The following is a 17,083-nucleotide window of genomic DNA, read 5'->3' on the forward strand; positions in this document are numbered from 1 at the left end:
GAGGAGAGAGAGAGACAGACAGGACAGACAGACAGACAGACAGACAGACAGACAGCAGGAAAACGAACTTGCTAGAGTGAAAAATGAAGTGACGAGACAGAAGAGCACAAGAGACAACCTTCTAGGCAAAAAGCACTGGAAGTGACATTCATGCTCGTATTGTGTCAGGTTTACAGCACCGAACTCCTGCAGGCCAGGCTGTATCCATCCCGTGCTCCATGACAGACACATCGAAATCTATCATGCCCTTGCAGTCAAGTACGCATATCTAAGTTGAGAGGTGTCTGCGAACATTCCTTTTTGAAGAGCAAATACGCAAACGCTTTAATCTTTTCTGTGAGTGTGAGACAGAGGACGCAGTGATCAAGGAGCCGCTGTAGCGTGAAAGAATACGTCGACATTTGGGCTCAAGTGGACAAGACCAGGGTGGGTGAACTTAGGTTTGGACATTACCGACAAGAACAAACTGTACTAGATGGATGTGTATGGAAGTAGAAATGATATCGTGTCTCTATTTAAGCGTATACCAGTCCCGTCTGGTAATATGGACCTGATTGCATGTATGTACAGCTGAGGTGTGTGTGTGACGTGCCCCGCGCATTGTGCACTTCGAATAGTGATCCTGCATGTTGAAATAGATATCAGCGGCAGGTCCGTCTGGTTTCTATTTCAGGGAGAACGCAACGCGAAGAAGAGATGGCGCGGCTCTCTCCCTTATCCGCAAGATAGCTATGGAGGTTCCGCGGCAAGATTCTTCGGTGACCAATTTCCACACCCCCATGCCAACAGCCATGCAGACCATAGTCCGAATGAAACAGAGAAGTCAATAAATAATTAGGTTGGGAGCATGAGCCAACTAATAGTGAAGTTTAGTGGCCCATTTGTGATTTCAAATGGAGTGGGCCATGTGGTTTGAATTGCTAATAGACACCAAAGGAGGGACCTCCAACGCAACAAAAAACAAAAGCGGGGTTAAAAAAAAAGCGAAATAAACTTAATACTCCACATTGAGGCCACTTACCACGCTACCCAGCCATGTCTACCCCCTCCTATCTGATGGGAGCACCTGCGAAGGTGTGGACAATCTTTAGCCAAGATACCGCGTCAGGACGGCTCCGGGGGGAGGTGATAAAGAAAAATAAAAGTCCTTGGGTTGATTGGATAATGAAACAAAAAAAAATATAGTACAATTAGAGAGCCAAATCACAAAAGGAGAACGATGAAGAATGTAAAACAAAAAAAGGGGAGAAACTACGTGCAATACCAGACCCTTATAATAGTCGCTCCTTCCCTTCTCTTATTGCTTCTTTATCATTACCATTCCTCCACGCCTCGCTCGCTCCTGATTACTCCCTTGTTCTGAGATGGCTCAGCGTCCCTACCCCCTCATCTTTCCGGCATCATTCGCGAGTGGGTTTGCGGAAGAACAGAAAGATAAAAGGGGTTAATGAGAATGGCCTATCTGCGGCTGCCCCAAGGGAGAGAATAAGAAAAGAGAGAGAGAAGAGAAATGAGAAGAAATAGATCCGAGACAAAACAAAGGAAACTGTGTAATTGACAGATGGTTGTTCCAGCGTGTAGGAAAGTAGTGAGAACAGTGGTGCGAGAAGGAGACACATTATTTATATCACTCTGTTCTTTATTCTTCGTGAACATTGGCGCCGCCGGTAGAGACACCACACGGCTTCCACACGTACCCATGTCCTTCGCTCGCTCCCTCCTCCTACCTCCATCTCTATCATTAAAAAGGTTGAGCATCATTAGGACAGCCACAAGAGATCCGCTGAGCTCTCTAAAGGAGAGGGACGATGAAGGGAGACAAAGAAGAAAGGGAGAAAAGGAAGAAAACAGAGCAGATATGGAAATGTGATGGACCCCGGGACGTCCATGTTCCGCTTGAACTTAGTGACGGAAAGCTGGACAGAGCACAGACAGGGAGCGGAGAGCCGGTGGCCTGAACCGACAGCTTATAAGATTATTCAGGACACGCCATCCTGAGAACAGGTGGCATGGACTCATGAGGACCAAAACACAGCGTGTACTACCACGGTGTGTCCGTGGTCGCTTGACCATACGAAAGCAAACAGTTATGACACAAATGAGAATATCTCATCGAACACCATTAATAAATCACCCAGGGGCAATCGCACAGCCCAAGATCTTAACCTCCAAACCTAATTGTGAAAACACACCACACACACACACATCGCCACAAAACACACAAGCTCCGCTTACGTATTCAATCTAAACCACACACTATACTTAAGCCACGTGCCAAGCTAACCTTCTGATGGCACTTGACAGATTTACCCTGTCTCCATGTGTATTAGTGGAGACCAGATAGAGTTTGATATTTTAAAAATCATACGAATCCAATAATCATCATAATTCAAAGCTAAGCCAAAAAGAGCAGAGGCCGAAGCTATGCGACATGTATGATCACCACGGTCGAGTCGGTCAACAATATTTAAGTCAGAGCTACCAATGACAGTTCCTGCTAGCATGCACCCCCGACCACGCAAGTACTAGAAAATCAGACTTTCCACATAAATTATATGTCATTCCCCTACAAATGTTAACTAAGGGTTGATTAAAAGATTGCACTTGACAGCATGTGAGTACACATTGAAGGTAGGAGAGGCCCCTCTACAACTTTAATTAACCATTACCAATACTCACTTCTGAAAGTCGCCATAGGAGAGAATAATGTGGAAAAACACCATGTGTTGTAGAATTCAGCATTAAAAAGAAGTCAGGGACCAATTCAGATTTCGCTACTCCCTCTCCCCAATGAAGCCAGTGAGCGGTAGACCCTCCGGCTTTTTCAATATAAGGCGTAATGACTTCCTGCGCGCCACCCCCTGCTGTGACGCTGGACAAGCGCCAGATGAACTGTGATGGTCAATGTGCCGCATAATAAGTCATTTTCCGTGGGTATAATGCGGGGGCAATACTAATTGAACAAGTCCTGAGAGAATTATTATATAATCTATCTTTTCAATTTATCTTTCTCTATTCCCCTTATGAAAGTACTCCATTGCTGCTAGCGAGAAGGTCAGTGCTATATGATATTATTTCTTCTTGATGATTTATTTGTTCTGTGTGTAATTCTGTCTCATAATATGTTCCCAAAACGATTTGCCATGCCATGATGGGTCTTGGGCTACCATTCGAAAGGCAATTCACTTCTGTTTTCCCAATAGAAAGCCAAGAGTCTGTTCTAGGTAAGGGAGAAGTCACAACTCAGATCTCGGAGGCTGTTTGATGCCGCTCCCGGGCTCAATTTGCTAGCTCTCCATCCACGCCCATGTTTGCGTGGTACAATTCACCTCTGCCTAATACAAATAAGAAAGGGAGAGGTTGTTTACCAGGTCTCAAATAAATGAAATGATTTTTTTCACTCCTATGCTTTGCTTCCTGGCGCTCTAACGCTTTTATCATCCCCCGGTCCTCTCAACTGCTTTATACCAGCACTCGTCCAAATGCGGGACTCAAGTCACAGAACGAGTGGGACACTTCTGAGCGCCCAGAAAAGACACCTTAAAAGCCTCGCCAGTCTGATGAAACCGAGATTTGTTGAAGGCCATATACCAACCCCACACTAATAGTTCGGACGAGGGGTTTGGGGTAGATGTAGGTATCGAAGAGGGAGATAGTAAGTGAGGTGTTGCACAGAGGAGGAGCGAGGCGCCAGGCACTGCGCTTCGCACTCTTGCCTTGGCTAAACTAGGTGTTTGTGTGTGCTAAACCCTTTATTACTTCAGCCATCTCTTCACTTAATCTCTGGAAAGCAAGAACCAAAACAGGAAACTGTATCAGACAAGCCTCTTTGTTTCATGTTTCTGAATACGATCTTAAATATCAAATTTTGCATTGATAAGGTGCTTCTTGGGTTATTGGGAAACATTGTAAGTCAGCATCCATATAAAATAGCTTTACTTTTGCGTGATATAAAAATAATCTCCAGTGGCCAATCTCTCCCTCTAGGGCGTTAGCCTTGTAGGGTTTTAGGTATCCCTATCATGGGCCTTAATGCCAAATACCCAATAATAGTAACAAAGGCCGATCAGAGACACCCTAGAGAGAACTGATCTTCAATTTCAATGTTCTCTAACACTTTGAAGAAATTCCATACAATGCCAATGTAACACCAAACCAACACACGACCACCCACACACACACCCCCTACTGCCCCACTGCTGTCTCGCTCAGGCACCTAAGTACCACGGTGACGGATCGTTTTTTGATTTAGATGCGGGTGGACTACAGTCAAATGATGATCCTAAGTAGTCATGTTGTACCTGGTACTCGGTCTTGCTATTTATGCTGGCAGGGGCGAATGTGCAAAGCCCCAATACTTTCTTGTTTTAAGAATTCTCATCTAGAATTTACTATAAGACTCCCACCTAAGAGAATCTGGCCACCTTTCATGCAATTATGCAACAGTCACACGAGAGAACAGACATCTACACCAACTCATGCCATGCCAAAGCCAGCCTTTGCCAAGTGTAACCAATCTCGTGTAATAGTACACTCCTCGTCTAAGAAGTCAACTACGACCTTTTAAAAATACAACTAAGAATCGCCAATGTGCTAATCCCCTACTAAAGCCGTGGAAGCGTCAAAGGCTAAAGAATTAGTCACAACCAGATTTTCTGAATACACAGCAATCTTAAACGGGTACTGTAGGCTTGGCAGACACCTTTTGCACAACGAGAGAGAGAGGCACTATCATAGTTGTTGGTGGTTAGTCACAACCAGGTTTGAACCGAGTTTCAAGTAATATGTCTAAACATCTAGTTGCAGGTATCTCAATAACTCAATAAAAAAACTCCCCCCACCCCACTGAATTGTATGTCGATGTGTATTTGTTCATCTGGCTGTTATCACGAAGTTTTCAAGTGAGTTATCTCTGTAGGCTTAAACCAACTGGTATCCTAACCTAAAGAAATAAAGGTGCCACTTTAATAAATATAAGATATAAAAAATGATGTCTGTCTATCTATTAAGGCTTCAAACAGTGGATAACAATAAACTGTATAAGACATAAGAGGGAAAATTTGTTCCTACATAGAGAATGACAAGCATCAATGGAACCCTCTTAGTGTTTCATGAGTCGGAGACTCGAGACTACAGGCTAATGTGCTCTTAAATCTTTAAACGGAGTACAACAATTCAGACATCAGACCCAAAGCACGTCTAGCACTGCAAAATTCGTACAGTAAGAGTGGCCAAAGGGAGGTGGAGACCCCGCCTCAATTAAGGTAACTGGCACTTAGGATCGCTGGGATCCTGATTAGGCGTGCAGCACGGCCGTCGGGCAGAATGCATCAGCACCCCGCTAACTTAAGCTGGAAGGAGAGCACGTCTGACAAAACCTAAATCACTAAATGATTATGGCGTGCGAGAAAGGATGCCTAAAATAATAGTGGTATGTTAGGAGCAACATTCTTAGTGGTAGACACACTGTTTCTTAGCGCGGGCCAGAGTGCCTCACGGAGTGTGTTAAATTTGTCTGTTAAAGGGTGGGTGGGAACGGTGGATAATATATAACATCTTCTTTTACACGTACATTTCTCTCTAATGTTAAAACAATTTATAGCTTCGGGGATCGAGAAAGCGGGGTGGCATAAGGTTTCAGATGTACACGGATGGGATAAGTCAAGTCCGAGGTCGTGCAGCGAAAGAAGACGCATACAATGGGCTTCAAGGGACTCATACTTTTTTTTGTTTTTTTTGGTCTTGGGATTTCTTATACTGGAACCGGGTTGGGTGGGTCTTTGGTTGAGGGTGACTGGTCTCAACGAGAAACGCCTCACATGTAATATGTGAAGCACAAGTTGAGTTTTCTGATGGACAGAAGCTTTACCTGTCTCTAAATGACCCTTAGCTACTTCTAATTCGCTAGCCTGATTTAGCTGCTCTAGATGGACGCACCTGCCTAGGTCACCCGGTCAAGCCATACATGACACATTTGTTTCATCACTAGTACCAAATGCTTGATTCTCCAAGAGCTCACAAAGAACAGCGTTGGTTCGTTGTGCTGCAATGGACCCCACAAAACCACGGCCACACAGTGTGTGGATGTGTACATATTATGCTCAAATAAAACACCGGTATTCATTGGGCCTTGTTTTTGGTTAAAAACTGTGGGAGGATATTTCTGGATCACATGAAGTATAAAAATAAGGAAATATACAAGAAGAACATGAAATGTGCTGCTACTACACTTTTGTAAAAACAAACCCCACAAAGAATAAAAGACGTGGGGGGTCTAAAAACCAAGTCCTCCCACTTCACCATATAAGCCACGCAGCATTGGAAAACATTGGTTCGTGTACTGTTGTCTAGAACTTTATTATTAAATTATTCAATTACAATACGCTGGGGGCCGCCCAATTCAAGTAAAATCGGGAACCCCTTTGGTCTTCTCCCAGAAGACAATCCACCCCTTTTTTTTTAAACTGGCCCGACTGCAAAGAAATGGACGGAGATGAAAAAACAGGTACTGGGAAAATACTGGGAATTTTGGTGTTTTCTGATTTAAGAATGCCAATAGAAGAAAAAAGATAAAGGACAACCAAAACTTTTTCCCAGTTGGGAAAAAGGACAAGAGCGAAGAAACAAAATGCCAGACAAGATCCAAGTGTTCAAAAACGAATTTGCAACCCCCTGATCACAACCGCGCACGACACCAAGCCCAAAGCCTGTAACGGTCCACGGCGCCGTCCAAACGCGGATGAACATTTGGCCTTTAATGGCCCGAGAATGCCTCCAAAGACCACGTTGCGTGGGCATTTGGGATTCGTTTCGTTGGCCTGCCAACGTTTTCAACCACCTACTGGAACCACATGTTGCTCCGTTCAAAAAACCGCCCAAGTCTTTGCTCGAACGACATGAACCGAGCCGAACAGTTGGGGGGCTGCGGCCTTCTGTTGTGGCGGTTACGTTTTTGTTGGGGCCCCGCCCGCCCCAAATTGTGGCCCAAGGGCACCCACAAGAAAGTTTCCCAGTTAGTGGGCTTGCTCGGGGCGCCTGAAGGAGCTCTGAACTTGCAGCCCGTCGCGGCTCCGCTCCAAACGCCCGAAGGAAAAAACCGCGCCCCCACCTCCGCGATGGCCGGAAACCTTCCCAGCGCTGACCGCGCACGAGCCCTCGGGTCGGTACCTTCGAAAGTACTTCGGAGCCCTTGGTTTCTCTGCGTTTTTGCTTCTCCACTCCTCTCTTCTCCTCTGAAAGACCTTAAAATGGCAATGGGTTCACCACCCCCCAAGCGAGCACCATGAAGCACTTTTTTTTTATCAACCCAGCGCACGGAACTAAAAGAAGTTAGGAAGACAACTTGTTTTATGCCAAAAAGAGTCCTCTCCACACCTCTACTCACGGCTTTGAAAATTCCGTTTTTGTGGGAATTTATTTATTTTTTAAATCCTGGGGGATGCCACTACACCCTTCCATTCTTTGCCCCACAGGGGGAGTTCCTGAGCAGCGCACACGTTCCCCTTTAACCTCCCCCCTGTTCTTTGCAAAGCACACCGCACCCCCGGCACAACTTCAGTCCTCGGGGAAAGTTGCGCCACCGAGCCAAGTTCGGACTTACGAAATCCCCCCTGACAGACACCGAAGTCTCCCTGCGGGGCCCCACCCGTTTTTCGTGGCAAACAGCCCACACATTTAAAACCAGGCCCAACATTTTCACCTCTCTCTCTCTCTCTCTCTGGCCTCTCTGTGAGGCAAAGAGACGCCAGTTAGTAGATTATTCAAATCGTCTCCTCTTTCACCTGCGTGGAGATTACAATGGAAATCTTTCAGAGGTCCGGGGGTGGTGAAGTGGGGGACGGAGGGTGGCGGCTAATTAAAGCATAAAAGCAGGTGTGTGCATGTGTGCGTGTTTGTGTGTACGCTGTCGCTTTGTGTGTTTGACAGAAAGGTTTGAATGGACGGACTTCCCCACCCTCCCCCTTCTTCCTAATAATCCTCATAGATATTAATAAGAGTTTCGCCCATTCTCCCTACAGGCCTTAACCAGATGGTCGACAAAGCATTAGTGTGTGCGTGTGTTGTGTGAATGTGTGTGCAATGTCCAGCTCCTGATTGACACTCATATGTAATGCTTAATACCCTAGCTGGCTTCCCCCTCCTGTCCACTCTACTTCTTGACTCTCTGGTGAATTACTTAAGGCCTGCAGACTCTGGCGGGGCATGGCATTTTCTTCCTTTAGCAAGGTGTGCTCTTCTGTGTCTAAGACAAAGAAACTGAGAGGGCTGGTTTTCTCATGTTAATAGCCAGATGTGATCCTCTTCATAATCATCCCCACTCCTCTCTGAGCTGTGGGTCATTTTGACCGGGCCGGGGACAAGCCATTTGTCCATGTGCAGGGCACTGTGAAGCAGATCGGGGCTGACAGGTATGGGAACGATAGCAGAGGGGGGGTTATGGAGTGTGGATGTGGGGGGTTAGTGTCTTCCAGACCACCAAAAGGAAGGGAACATCGCTGGGATGCAGGAACAAAGGAGCTAGCAGGAGTCTTTTTTTTCTCCCTTGGCTCATCTGAACCCTCCCACCATTGCTGTTTTCCCAACACCCACCCAAACACACACTTCCTTCCTCCTTCTTCCATCCTCAAGCCCCCTACTCACACACTTGTCTTCTTATCCTCAACAACTCCCTATCCCTTCTTTTCTCTTGGGTCTTGATCATCGTGTTAGGACAAAGACAACAAGAGTGTTTTAAAAAAAAGCAAAAAGTAATAATCAAAGTGGGCGCATGGTCTTAGATATGATCTCTCGAGGCACGTTGCCTTCCCTTTTAATACCTTGATTTGATCAGAGCCACTTCAGACAGATCACATGGCAGTGAGATCAGATAAATATTTTTGGGTAGGTTCGTTAATGGTACTTTTGAAATAAAAATGCGTGCCTAATTTGTATGAAAGTTGTCCTTAGTCTCTTAATACTGTATGTGTCAATTAGGGAGTCAAGTAGGTATATTCTTGAAATAGTCTGAAATGTTATATCAGCTTTAGAATGGCATTTAGATAGCACAATCACGCTTTTCCCCTCTCATGAAGCTATCAGGATATTGATATGGACAAAGTTGAACTGAAATACTCCTCAACGCCCCTCCAAATCAATAATCAATCGATTGGAGGTAATTGTGCCTCCCTTGGAACGGTCCCAAGTCTCTCTCTCTCTCATGCTGTCTCTCTCCTTCTCACACTCTCTCTGTCATTATCAGCATGTGGCCCAGTATTCGGCATTTCAGCATTCCAGCTGTAATTGATTTTAACCATTAGGTGCTCAGTGAATAGATAAGTAGTGGGAGATATTCGATTATACGGTGAAAGAGAGAGACGGGGATGAAAAGAGAGACAGAAAAAGAGGGAGGGAAAAGGACTGAGGGATGTTGTTGGAGAGCTGGAGAAAGAGGAACTGACCTGTCCTGCTGTCTATCCGTCTCTACCACTGGTCTTCCATCCTTGCAGCAGCACAATACCGCTGACCTCCTGTGAGTTCAAGCAGCTTAGTTTCTGCGAGGTAATCCCTAATGCTTTGAAATAGACCTGATAGAAAGCCCACTTACTTGTTCAGGATTAATGTGGGATGGGTGGGGGTGGGGGGGTCCTGAGTTTTCAGCACATTTAGTTAAATTAACCCATTGGAATTATCATACTCAACTCTAGGGATGATGAGGGAACTGTCTATAAAAGCATGTTGCACTTTATCGGCAGACAGATGGGAGACTTGCATTTGACATCCCTGTATAATATTTGCCACCATGCATTAATACGCCGCCTTTTCTATTGTTTATGTTTAGATTTACTGTGCTGGTGGCCAGAGTGCTATTATTTCTTTTCAGTGGTTGCCTATCCCCTACAGAGGCCATTTTGAATCTGAGTGCAGCTGAGGGTGGTATTGCTTTCCCACTGTTTTCTGAAGATATAAGTCTGATTTTTTTCACTCTGTCCTTTCTACTCTTTTCCTCGTTCTGGCAGGAGTGTAGGTTAGGACTAGGGGTAGGGGCGGATGAGGGGTGGGGAGGGTGAACAAAGGCAAACATTTGAGTAATCTTCAAAGAGCCCATTGGTATGTTGAGTGGACGCTGGTATGTGGACTGCGGCTGAGGCTTTTTCAGGGGAAAACAATATCCTTCCTTTAGACAGCCGGGGCCTGGGCAAACACTACCAGCCGGGCGACTGCCCAGTACTGCCACCGCTATCCCCACCCCCCGGCACACGCAGAAAATGGTAGGGTCCTCTATGTTGCCGGAACAGCACAGAGCTCATCATTATGGGTTTATGGGGGTAGACAGAACATCCCAGGTGGTTGAATGTTTGACTGACTGAGTTTATGTCAGAAAGTCTTATCTGTGTGTGCTCCGTCATACACAGACACTATTCAAATGTTTGAGTTTTGATATAGATTGGTAAAGCAGACAAAAAGAGAAAGGCACAGACTGAAATCGCCCGCCGTCTGTAAAGAAAGTAGGGAGGGATCAAGTGTGCCATCTTGTAGGTCAACTGCAAGGCATTTGATTTCCTGTGGCAATATGCAAAATGGCCCTGCTGAAGAGGTGCTCTCATTGTGCTCTCCCTGGCAGAGGTACCACTCCAACATGCGCTCGCTCACACACACACACTCTTATACACAGCTTGCACACACAACAAGCCACATTGTGACATTGTTTCCGAAGAATAAGGCCTGAACCTCGCCTTTTGTTCTGTGGAGCGTGTGGAAATATTACAGTTTAATGTTAGGAAGTGGATTCTGTAACATTATATAGGCGTGTAGCATTGTGTAGTTTTGAGAGTTAAAACATAGTTAGAATATAGATGAAGCAGGTCACGTGCACTTATTTATCTATCAAAAAAGTATCATGATTGTGCACTCATTTAATAAATACAGCTTTTAAAAGCAAGAAGGAGACAGTCTGCCATTTTGTGACAGTTTCAAAATGAACTCCCTTTGTCCAGTAATCACTAGCCATTTTCTCACGAGGATCCACCCCAGGGATAATTTCTCCCATTTCTCTGTCATTAGGAGGGCCTGGTATTAGGCTTGTGTTTTGTTCCCTGTACCTTTTGTTTTGTGCTAAGTGAAACCATGCGACAGGGTAGGGGCTAACTGGAAAACAATACTCCCCTTCACAGGCTCAGGAATGTGTAATTAGTGATTTGAACCCGACTACGCTCGTCTAGATTCTTCCCTATCATTCTCTCTCTCCCTCTCTCTCTGTCTCTCATTCTTTTGTTCTCTCTGTCATAGATTCTCACTCTCTTCGCCTCTCAATCCTATCGGTTAGTTTCTCTCACTGTATGTTTCTGTCATTCCTTTTGTCTAACTCTCTCTAATGGACATTTCTCAGCGAGTCTCTATTACGAACAGAGCGAAGAAAAACAAACTTGGCAAAAATCACTGTTCCTCTCGGCACCAAAATTATTTTCCCTTCTCTTCCCTTTCAGTTTTAGTTAAATATAACAACATCAGTGTAGTACAAACCTCTTTGATGGTACCAGCCAATAAGCTGAAGCCCCAGATTTTCAACCCCTTTATTTTTGTTTTTCTCCCCGTCTTTCATAGATCCTGTCAATTAGGCCTTGCCTTGATTTCCCAAAAGCATCTTTGCATGTTGGGAAAAATGGAAAATGATGAACCCTACCCAAAAGCATGTTAGTGTTTCAGCAATATCCCTCCCCTTGCGCAGCATTGGAAAAAAGATAATCCCCCAAGCATGTTAGCATTTTGATGATCTTGATCTCAAAATTTTATGATCTCTGGCCCATTGTGAGTTGATGGAAAAGATAATCTCAGCTGCAATATGGTTTAGGGAAATGGGAAGGTCTGGTCAGTCTCACCTGGCGGCGATGGAGACAAGCGGGGGCTTTTAGACCCTAATGGGCTAAGGTCAGGATGGCTAATAGGGAGTAAGTGGCTGAGCCATGCTGTCTAAATCTAATGCTAATGTAAATACTGATCCATTTTCATGGGGGGTGGAGGTGAGCTGGCTTTCAAGACACCTAACAGACATACACCAATGAGTAAGAAAGATTTGTCCTGGCCTCTGTGTCTCCTAGAATCTGTTATTCCCAACTGCTGGGTCAGTACAATAGGAAATATGTGGCGACTATGCTCAGAGACACAAAAAAAGCTATTTCCTACACATTCATCGACAAAGACCAGAAGAAATTTATCATGTTGTAAATCAGGATAGTTTTTTTTTTCTTGTTTCTTTACTCTGGAATGCAGAACATGTGTGTGTGAGAGTGTGTTGTGTCTGGGCAAAAGAGAGAGTAAGAGATAAAGAGTCAGAAGGGATTTTTCCAAGAGAGGGGCCAGAGGTCAGGAAGCTGTGAACTTTTGATTGACCTTTGCCCCATACGTCAGACACACTTACGTCACTGCTACAAGTGTGTGTATGTGTGTGTGACTGTGAGCCTATGTGTGGGAGTCAGAAAAATAGAAAAGGCAAGACTATTAACTGAACTGTAGAGTTACATTATTTTGCTTTAACTCTCACGAAGGCCTACCATTATTGCTTCCTCATTTTTTTCTGCTGACAAATAGCAAAGAGGAAGGAATGGAATAAATAGAGGGAAAGAACAAGTTGAAGGGAGAGAGAGGACAGAGACAGAGAGAGGAAGAGAGACAGCGCAGAAGTGGAAAAGAATGGCAGAAAGCTAGTATGAAAGACTCATTGTGATAATTCATTTATTTGGCTTGCCGACCATAATGCGATTGATGCTTATTATTATTGGGTGACCTAAGCTAAGCTCGCTCACAGGCCCTGCACCTCATGGACAGGCCCCAGAGCTGTGATCATATTGTGACTGCCAGCAGGCAGAGGCGAGAGAAACAGGAGAGGCAATTTAGCTCTAGGAAATATTTTTCTTCGCGTTTATGAAAGTGAGAGCCTTGGTTGTAAAGAAAGGAAAGAGGACCATCAGGAAAGAAAAAAAGGAGATGGGGAGGGGATTGTTTTGTGTCTCCAGCATCTTGAGATCACACACAGTGGCCTTGTAGGAGAGTTAGAGTGAGAGAGAGAAGCAAGAAATGTGCATTGTGTGTGTATGTGTGCATGTGCAATGAGCACTCAGCAGTTTTTGTACGGCTCCAATTTGCATATTTGTTTTTGTGCGTGTGCAGCACTGAATCTGTTTTTCTATACACTATATTTGCTACTTGCTTTATCTATGGAAGCAAGGTGGCACATACCTGGGCCCTCAGCATCTCTTTTCAGCAGTGCAGTCTTCCAGTGAATCCATTGGCAGTGATTTTGCGTTACATCTATGTCTTGGGGGCTGAGCGGCGGTTAGCAGTAACATGTGTTAGGGAGGTGGTAGCACTGATGGAATTCTACACTTGGCAGCCTTCCAGGCAGCGCTGGTATGTGTTTAAAATACTTTCAAGGAACAAAACACGCTTTTGTTATTTGCTGGGCCAAGTGGGGCTGTTTTTGTCTCCGATGGCCCCCAGGGGCCCAGGGGATAGCACCGGAAGCTGGTGACGTTCCAAAAAGAAGGTATACCAAACAACAAGCTCCCTGCTTCCCCTAAAAAGACACTGATGAAAGGAGATAAAGAGGTGTTCATTTTTACAATGTGTGGGATGCACATTTGCATGCGTGCACATACTCTCAGCGGGCACAAAAAGGAAAACAGAATGTATGTGCTGATTCTTTACGTATAAAACATGTAGACACACGCTCTAACACACACACACACACTGGTTATTAAGACATAGCTCCGGTAGTGGAAGGGTTCTTATTTTCACTATGTGTTCATTAGCTGCCTGGTTCTACACTTAATGACAGGAAATGTCATGTTTGTACTGAATACCCTAATTTTTCATTTGGTTTATGGAGGAAAACACAACTCTGCTGCTTTGGGCTGCTTTCAAAATATTTTTGTCATGTTACCAGTGCACACGCACAATCACAGGCAAAGACAAAAAAGAGTGCATTGAATTATAGACACTAAAACACACTTGTGAGGTGAAATCAAGAAATATGGAGTCAAAATTACTGATGCATAAAACACACACACACACACACACACACACAGACATACAGTAAGAAGAAAAGAACAGGAAGCATTGAAATTATACCCACACCCACCCGCACACATGCACACACTTTCACGTACATGTACATGCACACAGAGATAAAAGAAGTTGTGAGAAGATGTCTTTTGCCTTGGCTTATTAAGAATTCAGTTAATGAGGCAGCTTTGTCACCACAGATAGAACAAATGAATGTGAGATAGCAGTGCTGCTATCCTCCCCACAAACCCAGGGAGCGAGCGGAGGGGGAGGTGTGTGCGCTTCTGTTTATGTGTATGTGAGAAAGGTGTTTTGTAAACATCTCATTCTGCATAATGAATGCAGTCCTCTGTCATCCTTACCCACACACACATAGGCAGATGCACACACAGCAGCAGCCAGCAAACCACTACACAAGGGAGCTTCCCTTACCTGTCAAATTGACTCTCCTCCCCTCTCCTCATACAAGTCCCAGTGTGTGTGTGTGTGTGTGTGTGTGTGTGTCATCGACAGGGCTGACAATGTTGTGTTTTTGACAGGTAAACAGGAAGTCCCGAGTGTTGTAATTTGCATTCTGTGTATATGGGGATGTGTATGTGCACCTCCTCCACCATCCAGAGATGTCTGTGTCGTGTTAAGGTCCACCCAGGGAGTGCTGTTTAGCTGATTTTGATTGGCCCACGGGGAGTGTTAGCTTATTTGGTTGTTTGCCAAACACTAATCCCCAACAATTAACCACCAGGCACTCTGGAGAGGTGCCATATTGACAGGGATGGGCCTTTTTACTATTCTTCACACACATACACAGACACTCATATTACACAAATGTATGTACAACCCATATACACACACAAATCATCTGCAGCATAAATTACATACACATTTCAAGCAGACACACACGGGCGCAAACCCAGAAGCAGGAACAGTGTGTTTGTGTGTTTGAATATGCATTACACAGCCCACGCCTGGCAGGAGTCAAAGTGCTCCTTTAAAAGTTCATAAATCATGGATGTTCTGGCCTGTGATCACCAGACCGCCTGCATTTCAGGCCTGCAGAGTGCCAGAGAGCGACAGACAGCCCTCTAGTTTAGGTCTTAAACAAACCCTCTGGAATGTGCTGATGGGGAGAGAATTAATATTAGGCTTAAACCTATCTGGCAGCCTGGTTCAACCCCAAGTATATCATAGAGCTACTCTCAGCCCAAGCCTCATATCCTAAAAACAAATAAAATATAAGTTAGGACAGTGAAGGATGTGAAGTATTTTAGGCCACTATGGATTTATATGAAAATTTGAATTTCCACTGGAAACTATCAAGGATGATTCAAATGAAACCCCCATGGTCCTGATAAGACTCTCAACTATCATGCTGTCTTCTCTGAAACTGAACGTGTTGGTTACAAAACACGGTTCGCCATTTCCAATGAGCTTTTCTTCTGTGGCAGTTGTTAATATAATACTGAAGGTTGTCACGAAAGGAAAGAAAGACCTTGTTTGATTACTAGTTTTTCATTAAATTCTAAGTAGCCACCGATTTCTCTCAGAATGGTAATAAAATAAAAGTATATTGTCCAGACAATTCAATAGAGAAAGAACAAATACCACGCAGCATCCTTGTATCCTTATTTTTCTACTCAAGCAGTAATTACTGATGACAGAAAGAATGACAGTGAGGATGTATGTTAGTATAGGGGCTTTTGTGTATATTGTGTATGGCATATATATGGTAGGCCATTAAGAAGAGCCAGAACAAGATTATTGCTACATCTATCCATTTTCTGCCGCTTATCCAGGGCCGGGTCACAGTTGCAGCAGACTAAGAAAGGTAGTCCAGACGTCCTTATCCCCAGCAACATTTTCCAGCCCCTCCTGAGGCGTTCCCAAGCCAGATGAGATATATAATCTCTCCAGTGTATTCTGGGTCTTCCCCAGGGTCTCCTACCAGTTCGATGTGCCTGAAAAACCAGGAGGCAAATAAAAAAATGAAATGAAACGACATTAACTCCAACCTTCTTGTGTATGCATATTTGCGATATATGTGCGTTTGCTTCTACAAGCACACGTGTGTGGTTTCCACGGTAAGGCTCAGCCGACCAGTTCTCCTGCGAGGGAGGGAGGGGTGGAAAGAAAAGAAGCAAAGAAAAAGAGAGAGAGAAGGAGCGAGGGAGGCCTCTTTTCACAGAGAAACAAAGATAGCTGTAATTAATGGCCCTGAGCTCTGGACTAGGGGAGCTTTCTTCTGACAACTCCGACTTAATTAAAACTTAAGACTTCTGAAAGGGCCTCTGACTGCGAGGGGACGTCCCACCGTCTCGTGAGAAAAACCTCGTAAGATTTCCTACAAAAGAAAGAAAGAGGGAGAGACAGAGAGAAAAGATGTGTTAGCGGCTGTAGCTATGTTGCTAATCCCTGTTTGTCAAAGGAGGAAGAGGGAAGGGGTGGAGGGGGGTTAGAACTCACACACCTGCAGCTAACTGTGCCCCCACCCCCCACCCCTTCGCCCTACTCCTCCCACCACACACACATCCTCCCACACATACATTTTTCTCTCTTCTTCCTGCTCCATATAACATGATGCAACAATGCTCAGGAGAAAATATTACCTTGCTAACTTCTCATGTGCTTCAAGAATGAAACATCTTCCTATTGGAGCCATGAGAGACGGAGTAGGGCTAGCACACACACACACACACACACACACACACACACACACCATTATGTGTATTAATTCATGCATAGAACCCTGCACCTGTTTCTCACATGGCTGTATGAATAAATCTTAACAAAGCATAAACTAACCTTCGTGAGCCACCTCTGTGTCTCTGTCTCTTTGCCTTGCTCTCTTTTCCTCTCTGTGTCTTTCTCTCACTCCCTCCCCTCCCTCCACAGAGGATCAGATAATAAAAGCTTGGCCTGGTCTTTTGTTTTTGTGCATTGTTCATTAGCCCGGCAGCAACAACAGAGGCACACTTGATATGCTTGGCTTGACTGGGTGTATGGGAGTAGGGCAAGGTGGGATGGGGGCTGTGCGTGTGTGTGTGTGTGT

The 17,083-nt window shown here is 44.8% G+C and overlaps 1 protein-coding gene across 2 annotated transcripts in view; it reads left to right on the forward strand.

Moving 5' to 3' along the window:
- zfhx4 (zinc finger homeobox 4) overlaps positions 1–17,083 on the forward strand; it is an 87,060-nt gene that overhangs the window by 33,192 nt on the left and 36,785 nt on the right. The window lies entirely within an intron of this gene.

Source organism: Morone saxatilis, unplaced genomic scaffold (assembly GCF_004916995.1).
Source record: "Morone saxatilis isolate NCDOM2014 unplaced genomic scaffold, NCSU_SB_2.0 Contig0, whole genome shotgun sequence".
Taxonomy (NCBI): Eukaryota; Metazoa; Chordata; class Actinopteri; family Moronidae; genus Morone; species Morone saxatilis.